The sequence below is a fragment of the Equus quagga genome, chromosome 1, assembly GCF_021613505.1.
Source record: "Equus quagga isolate Etosha38 chromosome 1, UCLA_HA_Equagga_1.0, whole genome shotgun sequence".
NCBI lineage: Eukaryota > Metazoa > Chordata > Mammalia > Perissodactyla > Equidae > Equus > Equus quagga.
The window spans coordinates 82,437,846-82,450,993 of NC_060267.1; the positions used below are offsets into that span (position 1 = coordinate 82,437,846).

The window sequence follows — 13,148 nt, forward strand, 5'->3', positions numbered from 1 at the left end:
CAACTGGAATAATTGGTGCTGACGGCCAGTGCCTCTCTCCCTTTATCAACTCCTTTCTTTCTGCCTGCAAATATGCAAAAGTCTCTGTTACTACAAAAAGAAAGCCAAATATCACAAACCTTTCAGTGCTTTTTTTCCCCTAAATCACTGCCAAACCTCTCAAAAGTTTAGTCTGCCCTCCCACCCCCACCCGAGACTGCTTCATGGAGATCTTCCTGGAAGTTAGATAGAAAGAAAATAAGAAATGAATAAAGTGATTGCCTAGCAGCAGAGGCCACTTGATGTTGGTTGGCATGATTTGGCATTACCGTACTTTACAGACAAATAAACTGATGACCAGAAAGGGTTAAAAGGAAGGAAGGAAGGAAAGAAGAAAGCCCAGAATCACACAGAAGGAAGTAGCCAGGGCCACCTGTACAATTTGAGGGTCCCAGTGCAAGATGAAAATGTAGAACCACTTGTTCAAGAAGCTAGAAAAAAGTGGTGTTAAAGGTATTAAAACATAAAGCCTTTTCCTTTCTTCTGTGGTCTCTCCCTCAACTTGCCATGGTGTTTTTTTTTTTTATTTGCTATATAACGTCATTCTAAATAAAGGAAAATTACAATTTTAAATTAATGGTATGAATTTTTCCATTCATCTTTATATTATGCAATGCCAGTTTTAAATGCAAATATGAGAGCATTTAATTTGTATGTGGAATCACCAAAATGACACAATTCATATTTCATAGCTCATGCATGCATATATATTTCATTCTTATTGGGGTAGTGGAAACGCTGCACAAACTCACTCAACTGTTTTAATTTTACTTCTTGATATGTATGTATTCTACCAACACTCACTACCTTTGCTTACTGATGGATAAGGAAGGCCTGAAAGGAGGAGGAACTATGGGTTATAGAAAGGGTCTATATGTCATCGTATTTAGTGTAAGGGGTTGGCTAATACAGAGTAGTAACACGAGCAAGAAAGAATATGATAAGGTTCCTCAGTCATTTGTGTTTCTGAAGACACCACTGCCTTCTTCCCACACTCATTACAAGTTCTGGTTCCAGCGAAAAATGTGGCCTCCAGGTATTGTCAGCATCCCTGCTTGCTCAGTCATAGACATGACACACTTACTTTGTACTCACAGTGAGTCTCACTAACCTTCTGCACATAGTGGGTTCACTGGAATTCTGTGTCCACAGGGTATTGTAAATGCTCTATGTGAATGGGGCGGCAAGGAATGGTGACACATGTCATATTGCCCATATTGTCTCTATTTACACGCATGCTCCATTGTCCCACCAGACTTAGCTTATAAAACACAAGTTGAAAGATAACATTATTAATAATTTCAACAGCAATGAAAAAGCATTAAATTAAGTGTGGCGCCCTTCTGAGTGCTGGGCCACGTGCCACTGCACAGGTCGCACACCCACAAAGCCAGCTCTGAAATAGCTAAACCAAGAGTGAACTCATATCTGACTCCAAAGGCAGGTCTCTTATCCCATCGCCTGGAGTCTTCGCAAGTCAAACAGGGCAAGGCATTGGCAGAGTGATCAAAGAATGTCAAGAAGATGAGAGAGTTTTAGGAGGCTGTAATAGACAATATCAGACTGCTGGCCTTAGCTCTAGGATGGTTAGAGAAGTTCCTGAAGATATAAAGGGCTGAGGACTAGGAGAGTGGGGAGGGGTAAAGGGATTAAAGTCTGGGAGGAGAAGGATGAGGAGGTAGAAAGGCTTGGGAAGGCTATGGTTGTCAGAAGGACAGAACAGCCCAGTTACTTTCAGCAGACTTACAGACTGACAGGAGTTATGACCTAAAAGGATGTCAGTTCCCAAGCGTGTAAGAGACAACGTCCTAACCTGTAGATGCTTAGGGAACATTCATTTGGGTGGCCAGCGTCTACAGGGTACCTTCAAAAAGGGTCAAGACCAGAGAGACAGCCAGTTTTAGGGATCGGACAAAACGATGTCACAACAGGTAGGTCACCCTGGGATGCATTCCTCAGGAGGCCGCGCAGGAGGTCAAATTAAGGAGGGCTACTGGCAAAGAGGTAGTCGCTAGCTACAAGGCTGAGGCCAGGGGACAGCCGCGATGGAGGTAGGGTCTCTGATCAAGAAACAGACCACGAGGGGGAGTCATTGTCTAATGGGTACAGAGTTTTTGTTGCAGATGATAAAAAGTTTTGGGTATAGATGGTGGTGATGGTTACACAACATTGTGAATGTATTTAATGCTACTGAGTTGTACACTTATGAATGGTTAAAATGATAAACATTCTGTTATATATATATTTTACTACAATTTTTTTAAACCTGAAAAGCAAAAACAAAGAGACTGGGGTATTACATTTACCAAACGGGGGAGGAGACAGAAGTTCAAGGATTAGAATCAAGGTGTATGTAATATGAGGAAGGAGAAAGAGATGCCAATATCTACATCACGTGCACTCAGCATCTTAATAACATCTTGCCTCCAGACCAGGTAGAATCACTTCTGGGAGCTCTGCATTTTTCTCTTAGGAAAATCAAATCGTGGATGATGGTGGATGTGATCTGGCTGGGGTGAGGGTGGGGGCTCTTAAAGGCTTTTTTCTCCTCCTCTCTCAGGGAAGGAAGCAAAGCAGCTCGATGTGGACACCTCCGGCAGCCCCTGCACTGCCTGGGCAGGTCTCCCCACCTGAGTAGCTACTGTGCCAGGTCCTGTGATGGACCCTGGGCCTGAGACCACAGGGATTTGGGCAAGGTGGAGGGTGAATTTTGTCATGTGAGAGGGGGCCCCTCGCACCAAGCCCCAGCTCAGGCCACGGCTAAGGGGCTCCTAAGCTGTAAGGTTTAGGTGCAGAATTGCCTTTCAGAATCCCCTCCTGGCCCTTGGAACCTCAGCCCTGGGCACCACATTGGATCTAGCTTCCAGTGTGCTTGGAGAAAAGGCCCAAGTTCACATCTAAGCCCTCCCTTTTAGGAGTCAGGTCCTCAGGTCCCCTTGTGAAATTGGTGGAGTGCATCCTGGTCATCCCTGGCTTGGGAATGAAGGATGTGGTAGAGAGGGATGGGAATGGTGCAGGGTGAGGTGCTGGGACAAGGTGGAGAGATGATTGCGTTGTCATTAGGGATGGAGAGAGATGAAGGCTATCCTTAATCAGACAGAGAAGTTTGACAGTTGGGATGATACTTGAAGGAGAAAAGAGGAGAGAGCATTGAGATTTAGGTGCTCCTGCAGTTATTCATTCAACAAATGTTTACTGAGCACGTACAATGTGTCAGACACTGGGCTAGGGGGTGGGGCAGCAGTAGGGAACTAGACAGGATGCTCAAGGAGCTTGGGGTCTAGTGCCGAAGACAGATCATCAAACAAGCAGTTAAACCAAACTGTGATGAGCATTATGATGGAGGAACTGGGCAGGGCCAGGGAAGAAAAATGAGTTCCTATTAATTAGAATTAAATTCTGGTGTATATAACAGACAACCAAAATAACTGCTGCTTAAATGAGATATATGTTTATTTCTTTCTTACATAAAAGAAGTCCAAGGCTGGAATGTCAGCTCTACATGTCATCAGAGGCAGGGACCATTATCTTTTTGTTCCACCATGCTGGCATCTAGCTTCTATCTTCAGTGTTACTTCATAGTGCAAGATGGCTGCTGGAGCTTCAGCCATTGTTTCTGAGTTGAGGACTGTAAAAAGAGAGGGCAAAAAAGGGGTCCCTTCCTGTTGAATCAACTCTCGTTGAGAAGCCTTTCTTGAAGTCCCATACAATTTATATTTCTTTGGGATACTTGGGACTTGGCTGTACCCAACTTCAAGGGGAAATGGGCAGCAATGTGGCCAACTCAAACTCAGGCTTTGATAATAAGGAGGAAAGAAAGAATGCTGGGTTAATTAGCAGTCTCTGACACAGTGTTTTCATCTTTTGCATTTGATATTCATGAATATTGACAATTGAACAATTAGAAACGTGACGAATTCTAGTCGAACTACCACAGATTATTATTTTTAGCAATACAGAGTATGTTCTCTTAATGGAAGGCAGAATTCATAAGGAAGATATTTAAATATTTCATTTTAAGACGTTGATCTTAGGGAAAAAAGTGAACTCTTCTGCCAGCATGTACTCAAGCCACAGGACCCTTTCGCTGGCAGTCAGTGGCCAGGAATGAGCAGGCCACCGAGAGGATTCTCAATGCAAGGGCAAGTAGCCAAGACCAGCTGATAGAAATCAGGGTGTCAGGCCAAGTTTGGTCAAGCAGATCTTGCTAATTACAAAATGATCCTCAGTTGCAGCAAAGATGAAATTGATATATTGATGATAATGTTGCGGGCTCACGTCTGTGTTTGGGAGTTTTCCTGTGGCTTGTTTCAGCAGTTACTTCTTACGCCCATCTCAGGGCCTGGCACCTCATTCAGTGCTGATAAATATGGACTGAATGAACACTGTCCACGAACTTGCCTCTGAAAGACTCCCTCTTTTTATTTGCTTTTAATATATAACGACTGGGAATCCATAACTTCAAGTTGCGACAGTATTTCAAAGGAGTCCAGGAGCTGAGTGAACACCTGAAGGTTTGGCTGTGGTGCCGGAATTTGGAGTTGAGGCCTAGGTTTGGATCTCTGGACTGTAGGCTTGCTCCAGGGCCCTCACCTCTAACGGAGGCATGTGGGGACCATAAATAAGAGCAATTCACTGTTTTCGATTCAGCTGTTTCATAACCTCTTTCTTTTTTTAAGTAACTATTTATTTCATGGGTTTATAATTAGGACAGCAAATCAAAATTGAGAGACCCAAATAATGTTTTTAAAATGGAAATCAATTCCCAAAAAATGTTAATTGTGTGTTTTTATTCTACTTGAGGCCTTCAGTGAAAGCATAAATAATATGCCTAAATCTTGGAAAAGCTGAACCCTGAAGGAAATGAAATTAAGCATATTCCAAAAGAGTTAAGGAAGAATTTAAGAGCTGCGTGGAGCCGCTGTCTGAAAGGCAACTAGCTACCATCACTGCTGAGTGACTCAAGCCAACAAGAACAGTTACCAAATAATGTGCCTTACTGGGACAAATAATGCCATTAAAAAAGCATTTCCATCTTAACTTCTCTTAAAATGTTTTTCTTTTACTAAAATTGAACTCAAGTCTATGATTCTCTCAGATCATTAAAATATTTAGAAGAATATAATTTATGAGGCATACCTACTATCATCCTTACATTTACATTTAATAAAAAATTCATTCTTGTTCAAATTGTTTTCATATCCATGATCTCATCTGTGTGTTTACCAACTCTAAACACGGTAGTTAGGATAAATGTTGAATTCAGAGAGGTCAAGTGACTTGCTCAGGGCCACACAGCCCAATATGAGTGATTCCTGAGCTCGAATCCAGGTGATGCATTTATTTGAGGGATATTCAGCGTGCACCCACTCTTGGCAGGCACTGTACCAAGTGCCGAGGAAGCAAACACAAGGACAGTCGCTGCTCTCGGGGAGCTCTCGGGAATCAGACTGCTGGGCTGGGTCCTGCCTCTGCTACTCGCTGTTTCACTTTGGGCAAATTACTTAACTGCTTTGTGCCTCAGTTTCTCTATCTGTAAAGGGGAAACAAATAAAATACCTACCTCACAGAGTTGTGGTGAGAATTAGATAAATTAATTCTTGGAAAAAGCTTAGGACAGAATTGGACCTTGAGTAAGTCTTCAGTAAATGTTAGATATTATTAGTGAGAGAAACCGACACTGATTAAATAAGCATGCTTATGAGTGCAGATTGATAAACTTGACATAAATAATTGGAAGGAAAGTAACAGTTCGATCAGAGTTTGGGCTTAGGGCTCATGGAAGGTTCTCCAAGAAAATGGCTCTGGGTGGAGCTCTGAAAGATAACCTTGTGTTAACTATGTGAGCATTCCAGACTGAGATTTGGGATTTTAATTCCTGGATCACATATTCATTTTTAATACACCGCAACTCTTAGCACACTTAACTTAAGACTAATTTGTTGGTCTGGAGCACCGGAAACCAATTTTTTTTGTAGTGAAAAGAACACAGCCCTGGAAGTGAAAAGACCAAGGTTCTAATTTTAGTTCTGCCATGAGCTTACTGTAGGGCTGGGGAAGCTCATTGATTCTGTTTCTGAAATAATTTAGAAGTTCAAAAGAACACATCCCTCCAGGCCCACTAGAATCTGGCCATGGTTTTTCCTCTCCTTACCCTTGCTGTTTTATCAGCATAAAATATTCAAGTCATTACTTCTACTTGTAAAAATCTTACTCATTCTCCAAGATCCTTCTCAAATGTCCAGAGTGGGAGAGGGTGGGACTGGTGATGATTTTATCTGCCAATCTTCCTATTTTTAGGGGAGCGCCCTTCCACTCCTCTCCCCAACGTTAGCTAGAAGAAGCCTTTTCTTTCTTTTTTGTGTTGAGGTGAAATTCACACAACATAAAATTAACCATTTTAAAGTGACCCATTCAGTGGTACTACATCCACAATGTTGTGCACCCACCACGTTTATCTAATTCCAAAATGTTTTCATTGCTCCACAAAACCCCTTACCCCTTAAGCAGTTGCTCCACATCCCCCCTCACCACTGGCATCCACCAGTCCGCTTTGCGTTTTTTTTTTAAAGATTTTATTTTTTTCCTTTTTCTCCCCAAAGCCCCCCATACCTAGTTGTATATTCTTTGTTGCGGATCCTTCTAGTTGTGGCATGTAGGATGCCGCCACAGCATGGCTTGATGAGCAGTGCCATGTCTGCACCCAGGATTCAAACCGACGAAACACTGGGCTGCCTGCAGCAGAGCGCGCGAACTTAACCACTCGGCCATGGGGCCAGCCCCTGCTTTGTGTTTTTATGGATTTATCTAAGGAAGACCTCTCACATCTCCCGTCATTCCCAACAAAAATATGACCTCATCCTCACCTAAGCCTCCATTCGGCTTCCCTGGTGAAATGTTAGTTACATACAATTTGAAAGAATCTTTCACTTCCGCTCTCCCCCTGACCGGAGTCCTCCCCGATCAGATGACCTTGACGAACAAAGTGCTCAGCTCAACCTGCATTCAAGTGCAGTGAATTGTGTGCAGTGGTTTTACCATCACATTTCTCAGCCATTCATGACAGCGCCACATATTTACCTACTGACTAAGGTTCCCGGAGTTCTGATGTTGGAAACTGTCCCTTTTAATTGACTCTTGTAAGATTGTTGTTTATGACCAGGAAATGGTCTTTGTTCACCTGCACCCAAACCGCAGCACATCAGCAACACACAGACCTGCAAGAGGTGGCAGTGCCCAGAAGTGGGTTGGGGGCCCCCAGGGGGCTCTCATCTTCTCTCAACTTTTTGTATTTTCTTTGCTTTGAGGAAAAGAAAAATATGATATTGAGTTGCTTTTTTTTTCTTATGTATTTCTTCTTGAAAGTTCTACTTAGTGACGCTTATTTGCTTAATCAATTAATGTTTTGAGAGTCTAGCCTGGGCCAGCCAGTGTTCTAGCCAATGCAGATTCAGTAGTGAACGAGACAGGCAAAATCTCTCCTCCAGTTAGGGAGACATAAACCAATATGTGATGAAATATCAGGAAGTGACACATGCCATACAGAAGATAAGGTAGGGTAATGGGGGAGGCAGCATGACAAGGGATGGGTCCTCTTTTAGATAGGCTGGCAGGGAAGGCCTGAAAGATGTGAGCGAACCGTGGGAACATCTTTGTCTTGAACGTTCAAATAATGGCCATAAATAAAGATTCATTATCATGATTATTGGTAAACTTAGAAAAAACTTTTTGTTATAGGAATTTCAAACCTATACAAAAAGTAGAGAGAGTGGTATAATAAACCCCTATGTACCCATTACCCAGCTTCAGCATTATCAACTCGTGGTCAATTTTATTTCCTCTGTACCCGTCTCTCCCTGCACTCCCTGGATTATTTTGAAGCAAATTCCAGCATTATATCATTTTATCTGTAAATATTTCAGTATATATTTCTCAAAGACAATAACTTCCTTTTTTAAAACATAGCTCCACCCTCAAAAATAATGATAATTCCTTAATATCATCAAATATCCAGAGAGTGTTCTATTTCCCCCAACAGTTTATGAACTTTTAAAATAAAGCAGAGCATGGAGTAACTTCCATTAGCCCTAGAGTAATTCCTTTTAAGGCATGATAGTAAAAATATTAATTACATACTCAAAACTTTTTTTTGGTACAATTTGTTCTGCTAGATGTATAAGCCTGAATGTTACTGCATTCATAACGGCTGATAAATAAGGGAATGATAGCACTGTGTCCTACTGATTCATATGCAATTTTTTCCTAGAACTTTAAAATTTTTTATCGCCATGTAATAGCAGCTGAACACAAAGTACATTTCTCAGCTGAATGCTGCCAACAAATGAGAACTAGAGTATTATGACATGATGCCCATTCACCCCAACATATTTTCATCTTGGCTCAATTTGGCCATCAGCTTCCCCAGATGTCTGTGCATTTCGTTTTCCCCATAACTCAGCCGCCTCAGCCCTCCTTCCACCCCACCTTCTGTCAAGCTACCTTTACTTTTTTTTCCTTAAGACAAAGTACCGTGTTTACTATAATGTTTTTTTTTAGAATTTAATATCTTCTGAACTTTATCAGGATTGTTGCTCTTTTGTTGTTGTTAGTGCACTGGTTACAAAGTTGCGTAGATTTTTTTAACAGTCTGTCCCAATCCTATTTTTCACTGTAGCAAAGAGGTCATTAACTATTATGGAACCCACTTACTGGGTGAAAATATAAAATTGCAAAAAATCAAATGAATATTCCTAAAAGGAATTTACAAATAGTACTGATTTGCACTGTTATCCATAATTTGGGAGAGAACTCAGTAATGAATCCTGTTTTTATCCTCCACCTCAAAATCCCAGCAAATCAGAAAAGTTTTAGGAAAGTGGGAACTTGAAATCATTACTCACAAAGTAATGGCTTATAAAAACATTAAATGAACAAATATGTTCAGAGACATAGATATTTCTTTTTTACCCTAGGTTACAATAAGAGTCTGAAATATGATAGTCAATAAAACGATAAACATATTACAATGAACAGACTGTTCCTTAATTCAGCAAATCACACTAGCTGCTTACCTTTACTTGAAATGCCAATACCTTGAATTTCCCAGGTGGTTAAAAAATCAGGTAGCATCAACTCCAGCTGATGCCTAGAAAATAAAATATTTCAGCTGTCACACACAAGTGAGCCTTAATTAACTTGGAACCAACTTAAGATGATCTTCTAATAATCAGCATATAGGCTGAGCCCATACGGGCTCTTGAGGCAAAATCACAGGAAAACAAATGTTAATCAGTGGCTACAGGTGGGGATGAGGTTAAGAAAAGAGCAGAAAATAACAAGGGTCTCGTACGTATTCAGAACAATTGCCTATACATCTATTATGTTGAACCAAATGAAATTGTTATTTGTGTAGGTCAAGAATGTAGAGTATACAAAAACAGTTGAAATAAAAGCAGTTTTCACCATACCAGAGTCCATTAGTTAATTTTTCTTTTCAGTGGACGTTTCCTAAGTGTCTATTATGTGCATGGCACAGTCCTAAGACTAAGTATGGGGATAAATAACAAAGGGTCTGCCTCCAAGGAATTCACTCCAGAAGAGGAGACATAATACATAAACAAGTAAATTATCATGGAAGGTAATAAGTGCTTCAATAGCATCCATGTACAAACTACAGTCATCTGTCGCTGAACGGCAGTAATGCATTCTGAGAAATGCGTCGTTAGGTGATTTCCTTGTTTTGCAAACATCATGGAGTGTACTTACACAAACCTAGATGGTAAAGCCTACCACATACCTAGGTATATGGTACTAATCTTATGGGACCACCATCATGTATGCCGTCTGTCATTCACTGAAAGGCTGTTATGCGGGGCATGACCATACAGCGCGAATGCAGAGAAGTAAGTACTTAATTCTTGGAGGGCCACTTTTGGAGAACCCAATGTCTGAGCTGGGTTGTCAAATGTGAAATGGAGTTTGTTGCGGGGGGTGGTTAAGAAAGAGGATTTCTAGGGAAAGGTATGAAGACTGCACAGAGCAGGTATCGTTGAGACAGAAAGGGCACAACAGGGGAGGGTGGCAAGGGCTGCTGGGAGATGAGCTGGAGCTGTTGGCAAGAGACCTGGATGAAAGCGTCTTAATCCGCATAGATTTTGCTGGGTAGGTTGTGGAGAAGTGGTTTTAGGTGGGGAAGTGACATGATCGGACGTGGATTTTAATATAATCATGGGAGCAGCTGTGTTTGGAGAATAAACTGGAGCAGAGAATTGAACAAGGCTGGAGTCAGGGAGATAAAAGGAGGCTGTTGGGGTAAGTCGTGTTCACTGAACAAAAATCAATCACTTCCCAAGCCTTACAGATAATCAGTGTTTTACAGTGTGTGTTTATTATATGAGAAAAATATTGCCTCCTTTTGTTATTTAGATAAACAGCGTTGGAAATACATGCCTCAATGGATGGTACACATTGTTGGACAGTTTGTTACAAAGCAGTTGTCTACAAAGACTGAAATAATTATATAGAATTACAAAGCCCAGCTATCACCCCAACTACATGCTCAGTAAAAGTTCAAGTTAAGTGAAGCGGCATTCTTCTACCAAGATCATTAGTTCTACAATTAATCCTGCTACTGAGGGAAAAATCCACCCAACAACCAGCCAAATTAACCTTGACTACACGTCAGTGCTATCGCTAATTATCAAAGAAACCCTTGGAAGAGTGATAGACCATTTATTTATCATATTTGAATATTTTACAGATTTCCTAAAGAAAAGAAAGCTAAAGTCTTAGAATACCTTTCAGGAACATGATATACTTTCCACAACCAGTTTTCTAAAAAAATGCTGCGTACATTGCTGCTCATTGTGTACACTTTTGATACCTCTAAATTAGAAATACAAAAACACAGGGTAAACATAACACATAATAAAGTTACATGTTAAAGCATGATGTTAACTTCTTTTTTTTGATGAGGAAGATCGGCCCTGAGCTAACGTCTGTTGCCAATCTTCCTCTTTTTGCTTGAGGATGATTGTCACCACGCTAACAACTATGCCAGTCTTCCTCTGTTTTGTATGTGGGATGCCGCCACAGCAGGGCCTGATGAGCAGGGTGTAGGTCCACACCCAGAACCCGGACCAACAAACCCCAGGCTGCTGAAGTGGAGCGCACGGACTTAACCACTATGCCACGGGGCTGGCCCCAGCATGATTTTAACTTTTAACCAAAAATTTTAACGAATTTGGTCAAATATTTAATTTTTGTGATATCAAAATAGAAAAACAAAATCCTTGATTTAAAGTGTCTAAAATATATTAAGTATAAAAACCAAGGTGCAGATTGGTAATATCCCACAGGTATAAAACAAAATACATATAAATAGAGATAGAGATGTAGATATAAATGTTTCTATAGGCAGAGAAAATTTCTAGAAGGGTATAACAATTGTAAACAATGGCAATATCTTAGAAAGCAGGCGGGGAGTGGGGTCAAGGATTTTTACCTTATACTTCACACTCTCCTATACAGTATTAGTTTAATAACGAAAAGTAGTGTAAATTTTTAACAAAAAGGTAAAGAAGGATGTACCAAAGCAAATCAAAAAGGCAAGAAAGGATACAAAGCAACAAGAAACCACATTCAATAGAAAACATAACAGAACGGGAATAAGTACAACTCAACAAACTTGAATGGGCTTAAAATATCTCATTAAAAGTTAGATGTTCTCAAAACAGGTAAAGAACAAAAAAACTCGTCTAGAAATGGATTTAAAAGGTATACACTGGGGCCAGCCTAGTGGTGCAGTGGTTAAGTTTGCACGTTCCAGTTTGGCAGCCCAGAGTTCACCAGTTCAGATCCCAGGGATGGACCTACTTGTCACTTAGCAAGCCATGCTGTGGCAGGCGTCCCACATACAAAGTGGAGGAGGATGGGCATGGATGTTGGCTCAGGGCCAATCTTACTCAGCAAAAAGAGGAAGGTTGGTGGCAGATGTTAGCTCAGGGCTAGTCTTCCTCAAAAAAGAAAAAAAAAAGGTATACACTACCACCAAACGATATAGGAAAGTTGAAAATACAGGAATAGAAAATCATATACTAACCAAATACTGACAAAAAGTAAGCTAGTAGTTAAATAATGACTTCTGATAAAATAGAACTCAAAACACTTAAATGAAGTAAAGAGGAATATTTTATGTGCATAAAATTACAACCTACTAAAGAGAAGAGAGAGTCATAAACATTATGCACTTAGAACATAGCTTTGCAATATATACAGCAAAAAACTCTAAGAAATATAAGGAGACATCTTAATCAACAATTTAATATTGAAAATAAACGTAATAAACTTTAAAAAGTTAGAAAAAGAAGAACAAAAAAACAAAAAAAGTAGAAGGAAGAGATTGATGGACTATTAGGGAAAACACAATAAAATAGAAAACAATTATAAGAGGCTGGCCCCATGGCCGATTGGTTAAGTTCGCGCACTCTGCTGCAGGCGGCCCAGTGTTTCGTCAGTTCGAGTCCTGGGTGCGGACATGGCACTGCTCATCAAACCACGCTGAGGCGGTGTCCCACATGCCACAACTAGAAGGACCCACAACTAAGAATATACAACTCTGTACCCAGGGGCTTTGGGGAGAAAAAGGAAAAAATAAATAAAATCTTTAAAAAAAAGGAAAACAATTATAGATGTGATCAACAAAACTAAAAGCTGTTTCTTTGAAAACAGGATACAACAAACTCTGGCAAGTCTGATGCAGAAGAAAAGAGGATACAAATTAACAACAATACATATAGGGAAATATTTTTGTAACCTTGGGGTGAGGAAAGCTTTTCAAATCAAGACACCAACCCCAGCAGGTCTAGGCAGATGTGGCCACCTAAATATTAAATACTCCTAATGCCATAAACAAAGGTTAAAAGACCAATGGATTGCGAGAAAACGCTTGCAACATACTGATCATATTTTACATGTGTGTGCGTGTGTTATATATTTGCAACTTATATAACCGACAAGGATTGGTTTCCATGGTGTACAATGCCTATACAATGATAAGCAAAAGATACACAAGCCAAACCCAAAATTGACAAAGGTATAAAAGGTTAATT

At 40.5% G+C, this 13,148-nt stretch overlaps 1 protein-coding gene across 1 annotated transcript in view; it reads right to left on the reverse strand.

Annotated features, from left to right (window-relative positions):
• Nucleotides 1–3,516: 3,516 nt before the first annotated feature.
• Nucleotides 3,517–13,148, reverse strand: part of LOC124247479 (complement C5-like) — a 30,978-nt gene continuing 21,346 nt past the window's right edge. The window contains exons 7-10 of the mRNA XM_046676838.1: nucleotides 10,836–10,923; nucleotides 9,111–9,184; nucleotides 7,257–7,339; nucleotides 3,517–3,667 (exon numbers count right to left, since the gene is read on the reverse strand). The gene's annotated coding sequence lies outside the window, so the exon portion shown is untranslated. The remainder of the gene's footprint in view (nucleotides 3,668–7,256; nucleotides 7,340–9,110; nucleotides 9,185–10,835; nucleotides 10,924–13,148) is intronic.